Genomic DNA, 8,752 nt, shown 5'->3' with positions numbered 1-8,752 from the left:
AGAAGAGGGATATGGAGCAAGTTTTGATAGAGAAGAGAGCCATTGAGAAGCAGGTCAAAGAACAAGAAGAGTTCTTTAAAGGCAAGACTGAGGAAAAAGCAAAACTGGCTGAGGAGAAAGACGCACTTCAACAAGAATTTGGTCAGTTACAGCATGTTTTGTCGTTAACTAAAAAAGATGTTGAAGTCTACCAAACAGCTGTGGAAAAACAGAAGAGGGATACAGACCAAGTTTTGATGGAGAAGAGAGCCATTGAGAAGCACGTCAAAGAACAAGAAGAGTTCTTTAAGGGCAAGATTGAGGAAAAAGCAAAACTGGCTGAGGAGAAAGATGCACTTCAACAAGAATTTGGTCAGTTACAGCATGTTTTGTCGTTAACTAAAAAAGATGTTGAAGTCTACCAAACAGCTGTGGAGAAACAGAAGAGGGATACAGACCAAGTTTTGATAGAGAAGCGAACCATTGAGAAGCAGGTCAAAGAACAAGAAGAGTTCTTTAAGGGCAAGATTGAGGAGCTTCACAGGGAGATGCAGACCACAAAGAAGGAATGGAAAGACAGGGAAAATGATCTCCAGCAGAAGATCCTGGATCTACAAGGATCACACCATTGTCTGGAAATGACGAAAGAAAACGAGAAATGGACAAACCAACAGGAAATGAAAGTTCTGAAAGAACAGCTGGTTGCCATGCAAACACAGAAAGATAATCTTCAGAAGCAGAAGATGAATGATGTGACAGCCTACCAGGAAGAGATAATGAAGATTAGGGGAGCCTATGAGAAAGAGATAACAGAGAAATCTTCAGTTCTTGAAGAAGCAAATAAGAAATTTATGAAGATGGAGGAAAGCTTCAAGAATGAAGTACAAAGTTATCAGAAAGAGATTGACAAACAAAACTCAGATATTGCCAAATTACATGAAGAAAGAGACAATCTCAAAGTCAGCATTGAAAAACAAAAATCTGATATCAGTTTAAAATTGGAACAGGCTGAAAAGGAACATCGCATTGTTGTGGAAGAAGGAGAGATTCTTAGAAATAATAATAAGACGATAAGTGAGGAATGCAAACTAATCAAACTAGAGTCTGCAAAACGTATCCAAGAAATCGAGAAAGTGTGCAATCTTAAGTTAGCAGGCTTTGAAGAAAAGTCTGGCACAGAAGCCAACAGACTTCGTAAAGAACTTGCCAAAAATCTGGATGATGCTTGCAAAGAGAGAGACAGCGCCAAACAAGAACTCTATAGGTCCAGAAATGAGTTGAAGAATTTAAATAGAGTGAGAGAAGAAACAGAAAAGAAGTTGAAAGATAGCGAAGTAAGAGGAGATCAGTACAAAGCTAAACTAATGAAACTGATGTCCCAGCATCATCCGTTGCAGAGCACTTGTGAGAAACAAACCAGACAGTTGAAGGACTACGCCGAGAAGATTAAGAAGATGTCCGCTGATGAAACACAGCTGAAGACTGAGGTTGAAAAACTCAGGAGTGAGGTAAGTTTGGAGATGTGCTGTGAAATGATGTGTGGTTCATTTATATTATAAGGGATCACTTCAGGTCTTTTATGACTGTAGTAGACTGCTTATCAGTTTTCTTCACTTTTCATAACAGTATCACAAGATGCTTGACTTTTAAGGTTAAAAACACACAAAATAAGTCAGTACAGAAATATTACGACGTATCAAATTAGTCATTCACTGAAAACTCATTAAATGTCATATTTTTTCTAATTGGTTGGATATTTACAGAGCGAAATATTTCCTTATTTTCCATGTCTGTGGTTTTAAGTTCATGTTCTTGGAGACTGAAAATCCAATGTTGTGTACTCTCCTGTAGAACTTAGAAGAATGTGTTTAGCTTATAAGTACAAACTGATGATTCTTGCAGTCTAATACGATTGTTGAGCACATTGTCACATTACAATGTAAATACTTTTGAGAGCTTATAATATAATTCAGCAAGTTTTAAATAATGTAAGAGATGAAAATACATTGATTAGGTTTTCATAGGAAACTAAATACAAGAACCAATCATAGAGAGTTGCAAACATGTATCCCTTTACAATTCTTCTATCCTTTGTAAATACTGCTGTATCACCATCGTGTGCTTGTAATTTTATTACAGTGTAAAACATTGCAAGCCAAAGACATCAAAATGAAAGGCGAGGTGAAATCCAACAAAGAGAAATATATGGAAGAGCAGAAAAAGAACTCAAGTCTAAATCAGAGGTTACGATCACTTGAAGTACAGGTATGTACATGTACAGCAAATGTACAACAAATACAAATTACACAACCCATATATAAACACCAAAGTAAAGTGTTTTTCTGTATGTACCACGATCATTTATAGCATCCATATTTAGTGTAAAAGTACACTGTTTCATTTACTAGTTGACCACATTAGAAAGGTCACATGCTAGGCCTGTAAATAAACCAATTGACATAGTATACTATTTACACTTGATGTGAATGTTTAAACAAGCATATAGAGAAAGGGCTTTACTTCAGTGTTACTACTCATTGTACATTGGTAGGTATCCTTATGTCAGATTCAGACCGAAAGTGGTTCTTTTGTAGATTTCCCTTCTATGCTTATGGGGTTTCTAAACCTGAGTAAAAACTCTGAATTAGAAGAAAAAATAAAAATAAAAACAAAAGACTTGTTTTCAGGAAAATTGAATTTATTTTTGTTGACTGGTTCTGAACCAGGAAAAAATTGCTAAAGGGTATCTTTGAAAAAAAGTAGTCTGTCTACATTTTTACTCCTGTTTTACCAAACTTGTGTTGTACAAAAATGTGCCCCCTGAAAGAGTATTAATATGTTTACGTTAGTACTCAAATAATGCAGTCAACTCTACTTCTCTTTTCAGCTTAACCATGCAAACAGACAGATACGTGAAACGCAGAATAACACCAGAATGTCATGCACCAGTAAGGAGATTGAGAAGCCAATGAAAGATGTTCAACATGGTGATCAAAATGACCATGACTTTGAGCACAATAAATGGGACAGTACATTGGAGCTGTCAGATTTGATAGAGACATCACAGGCAACGTTTGGTACCCCAGATTTGTATCCATCAAGATTGTCAAGTACTAGTAGGAAAGGTATGAGACAAATCATACAAGTTGAGTTTATAAAACAGTGACGTGATAGCGAGAATGCAAGATAGCCCTGTCATATACATGTACCTCCCAAACGTGAATGGATGTCTGTAAAAATGCATGGTTTGTACATGTATGTGTGTGTATGTACTCGGACAAGTGTGGTCTGAGGTATGTATCAGTATAAATAATATTAATGGCTGGGAGCTATTCACAGCACCAAAAAAAAAAATACCAGCTTGTAATATTTTCACCAGGATGAAAATACTTGCTTGAAAATCCTCATTAGAATAATCTGTTATGGTATATTGTTATGTTGATGCACACCTTTCATGGCTTTAATAATCTCTTCAGCACACTTGATGCTGTAACAGGGGTTTCATAGAGATTTTAGAATGTGAAAACTATATAGTAATTAGTATGTCATGGAATGGTTTTGTGTTACACCTGAATACTAGGAATTCTAATCATAGTTAGCCATGGTGTGACACTGGTCACTTCATTCTGACACCTTTCCTAAAACAGCTGTGATTTCGTTTTTGAATGACAAAACTCCTGAGTTACGTCTATTGTTCTCATCTGTATACAGGTGGATCTGTCTTTGAAATCACTCTTGAAAGCCAGAAGAGTTTTGACATGAGTGATACAGCTTCTATGGATTTTGGTAATCATACCATACCTGAGTTGGCTTCAAGTACGGCTAGTCTTGGCAGTGCTAGTGTGGCAGGAGCAACTGGTAAACACACAACAGGTCAGTGTTGTACAGTATTGATTTGTAACAGAATCTGTTACAATTTACCTAGTAAAACAATTTTACAGTGTGCCATAATCTTTATTAGCATTCATATCAGGTGTAAATGTTGCCATGCTAACGTTAGTCTAGTGCTATCCATGGCATTGAATCTCAATTTCTCTCTTTGGGGGGTGGGGGGTGAACAGATGATTCATTACCACAGATAGCAGGAGACCATGCTACCATTCACTAAATGTAACCTGTAATCAGTTAGCTTTCATTGACAATAACATTGTTTACAAATTGACAACATTATAAAAGTGGCATCCTAGGTTTATTGTTACAGTAAACAGTTATTTTACACATAATGAATGCTATAAATGGGTGTGGTACACACTGTGGAATCATTTTACTTGAGTGAGTGTTTTGGGTGCTAATGGCTTATGTTCTTGGAGACGAAAAATAAGATTCTGATCAAAGCTGCTCTGTGTGTGTCAGTATGTGACTGATTATTGCGTATCAATCCTCAAGGCTTATCCAACAACTCTCCACCAGATAGTTATTCATTTTGAATTAGCATAGCAATAACATCATGTGTGTATTATTTTCTTTTTATAACTTATTTTCAGGGCTTCAAAAATTCTTTAACTTCCTGTATCTGTCCATCCGTTCTCTGATCTTTGCCTTTTCTGTAGAGAATTTTCCAGGTACTTCCTTATAGTGTTGAATGACGTTCAGTAAAATCACTACCTATGCTCCCTTATAGTGTTGCATGACATTCCTAATAATGCACTACCTAGATAACCTAATACTAAGTAATCGTTAATTGTAAATTAAATGCATTCCCTGTATGGTGAATAACATAATTATGAATTTTATCGGTAAATATCAATTAAATGTGTAATTAATAAATAAAATCTTGAAAATGAGTCAAAGATTCATGGAAATTCCTGCAAACGAAGTGACTTAAAAGCTTGACTTTTACCCAATTTTTTTTGCTAAAGTTTTAGAAACACTAACAGTGGTTGGAAATATGGAAACATGCACTGATTTTGAAATTCCATACATTGTACCATATTTTGGTAGGGAACGGTCACCTGATAAAATATCTCAGTTATGGGGAAACTGAAGTTGGGTAGATTTTACCTCATTATCATCCATAACAAAAGAATTAATGCTTTAGCTATGAAATATGGTAAAAATGCACAGATTTCTATACCTTGTACCATAATTGTGATGGGGAACAGAACTGAAGTTTGGTAGATTTTACTTCACCGTCACCCATAACAGAAGTATTACTGCTTCAGCTATAATGACTATACAATGTATCACAAATATGTGTATTTTCCTCATTTTACAGCTAGAGCAGGGTTTGTGTTGTTAAATGGCTGTGAGGATGAACCAGAACATTTTGACTGGGGTAGGGTGTCAGAGTTACAACGTAGGAATACACTGTGTCTGCCACACATGAGATCTGCGTACTCCATTGAGACACAGTATGCTACTCCGGGGAAAGCTGAGGAAGCTAAGCTGAAGGAGAACATGGCAGCTGTAGCCAATGAGAATAGAAAGAGAAAGGCAGCTAATGGTGCTGATGATAATTCTACGGCTTCTAGGAAGGTAAGTCTTACTGACTACGAGTCGTCTGGTTCTCATAACACACATACAGCTAAAATGATATTGGTTTGGTGTTTCTCTCATGGGACATTACAATTTTGACACAAAGATATCAGAGACCTAACAAACACAGCAGGATCCTTTGTTCAATCACATTGAACAGTGATAAGCATTGTTTTTCTTTTACTGTGCAGTAAAAGCAGGCTTCTAATGAAAACATTACACATGGACTTGATGTATTTAATGGCTGCAATTGTTTATTTTCTAACTGATAATCGACATGACATATCAATTTGATTACGTCTACATACCCACTGCACCTATGTAATTGTTTCTTTTGCATTAGAAATTGTCTGAGTGTGTGTGTGTGTAAAAATGTCATGACATGAGTGAAACACCAAAGCAACATCATTTTAGGCGTATTAATTGTTGCAATCAAGTGTATCTATTACATGTAATATGTAAAAGTGTTATTCAATACAGGTTTATTTAACCTGTTGTCTTGTGTGTGCTTAGAGTCTGGTGCAACACATTAGAAATTGAATAAACACTAAGCTTCAGTTCGTCACCAGAGCAAAACTTAGTTTCTGAACAGCCAGCTCTGTCTGAAAGACCACTTTCGTGGGCTCAAAATGTTGGGAAATTTGAATTCTTTTCAAACCACAGACAAAAAAAATCGACCTTAATCAAACTGAGAATTTGGTGACAGCATTGTAAGAAACTTTGAATTCCTGCATTTCAAGATAGATTGTTAGACATACAGCAGCAATTGAGAATATTTTTTGTCAAGGATTTGCTCTTTTTTTCTTTTTTTTTACCCATGTGTACCTTTTTTTACTATAACAGTCTGACTTGTGTATACTTGTGTTATAGATGAGGACATCACTGTCATACCAAGGTATGCAAAACGATAGAAGGATGTCCAAAATGATGACACGACAAGCTACATCTCTTCAGACATTGGAAGAAAATAGACATAAACAACCTGAACCAGTAAGTTGCAGTATACAGCTGTCTATACTGTGGGCACACAATTCTAACTTTTAGGCAGTTGCATGATTATTTGTCTTCTTTCTATGGCCTCCTACCTTGATCTCATACTTGTAAACAATATGCCATATTTTGGTTATCAGAAAGACAAAAGATTATTTAGTTTGGCCACTAGGTGTGCTGTTTAGAGGTAAATTTTAGGTAAGGAGTGATGATTGAGTACTCTAACCTCTTAACCACATTTTGTTTTCTGCCTTACTGTCTGCGACCATGTGATTTTAGCCCCCTCCCCCTCTATGGCACGCCCTCTCGTGGCACTTGTTTTGAATTGAATTTGGGGGCTGTGTATAATTGTGGTAGTACAACATGTATATTACTCCCTCAATATTTGTACATGGGGATTTGATGGTTGTCTGTCTGCCTGATGTGACTGTAAATGTATGTATGCATGTTCTCTTGTACATATGTAATAATGGTGTATATTGTCATTTTGTTGTATCATAATAATTTTCTATCCTTTTCAGCCTGTCTTTGACAAGAGAGAAAGCATCGCATTCTCAATAGGTATCACTCCAAAGAAGCACAAGCAAGCCAGGAGAAAATCAGACAGACTGGCTAATGAAAAAAACAAGAAATTAACAAAGGTAGGCATCGTACCATGTTTATTTATTGGAGAGACAGAGACAGAGACAGAATGTCTGTAAGGCAAGAGGGCTGTATAGGGTTATTGGATTGTTCCTGCGTATATATGTATATGTGTTGTATTTACATACACGTGTTTATGTGTACATATTTGTATGGATATGTGTCTGTGTGTACATGTCTGTGTTTTATGTGTGACTGGTATATGTGTGTGTGTTTGTAATTACTAAAGAGTATGTGTACTTATAGTACGTACTAAGTAATGAATTCAGAAACACGGGACAAGAAGTCTTCAATAGTATTCATAGCAATAAGTCATCCTTACAAAATGTGTTTTTCTGCATCTATTTCAGGATCAAGCTGTAAAATTGTCCAATCAAACCTACCGTAAGGAGACTGGATTGTAAGCTAATGCCAGCCTCTTGATGTTAAAGATGATTCTAAATGCCCCATACCACAAATTGTTCTTCATATATGTCTCTTAACCAATAAATGCAAAGCCGAGCCTTTAACTAGATTTTGAATTCATATCTGTAAGATTGTATATCATAATTACTATATTTGTAATTTTTCTCATAATTGTGCTTATATTTAAAAATAGTGTGAACTCTCACAAACTCACTCGTCATCACAATGTAACAACACATCCATGACTAAATTTCCACTGTTTTTAATATTATATTCAGCATCACACAATGAAATTGAAAAAAATGTGTACACATCAAGAGTCAGTACAAGTGAAAGTCGAGATTACAACTCCCGAGATTGCAAGTGAGCAAGAGTACATTGTAGATGTTAAGCCAAGCAACAGTCATATTAACTGTGTAAACTTTAATTGTATATAAAACACGTTGATATGTCAAGTTAAAAGTTTGAACTGCAAGTTCAAAATCTGTTGATTCTAGATACATATACACATACATGTTTCAAGTTGAGAGGTTATAGTACTAGTTGAAATTTACCTGACCACTGCCTGTGATTTTTAAGTTCAAAAAGTCAAATTATTCATTGGTCACTGCCAGATTTGTTTATATCAAATGTCAATTTTCAAATTGGAATTGAGTTTGCAATTCCTGAAGTTCATAATTCATTCAGTGAACATTTACCAAGTAAACCTGCACTAGCTGCAACTGGGATATATTTTTTCATTAAGTAACAAAGATATTGTCACTAAAAATTGGTCAGTAACTGACAAAAAGACGTGTCTGTTAATTAGTGGTCAATATTAGCCATAGGTGGTGTAGTAACAAGTTTAAATCTTGAGCAAAAACTCGGTCTTGAATCTGTCAAAATGTTAAAACTGTACTAGTTTGTAACTATAGTATCGTTTCTCAATCAGCCACAATTTATTCATTGAACATGTTAAAATGTCAGTTAGACATTATGCATGCTAATCAGTGGTTGATTTTATCAGTATATAGTGCAGTAACAGATTGAAAGCATGATTGCCGTTGAGTTTTGGGTGCGGACCCAAAAATAAATTTCATTTGAATTATCATGTATGCAGCTACGAAAATATGCTCACTCACAGGTGATTCAGTACTTTTCAGGGTGTACAATATTACAATTAAATTATTGTATCTAACAAAACGTTTTCAAAAATAATGTTCAGTTGCAGCTAGTTCAGCCTTTAAACCATACACCCTACCTGGAGACCACTGTAGTGGTC

The sequence above is a fragment of the Glandiceps talaboti genome, chromosome 8 (assembly GCF_964340395.1).
Source record: "Glandiceps talaboti chromosome 8, keGlaTala1.1, whole genome shotgun sequence".
Lineage (NCBI taxonomy): Eukaryota > Metazoa > Hemichordata > Enteropneusta > Spengelidae > Glandiceps > Glandiceps talaboti.
Note: the sequence above shows the minus strand (reverse complement) of the source record.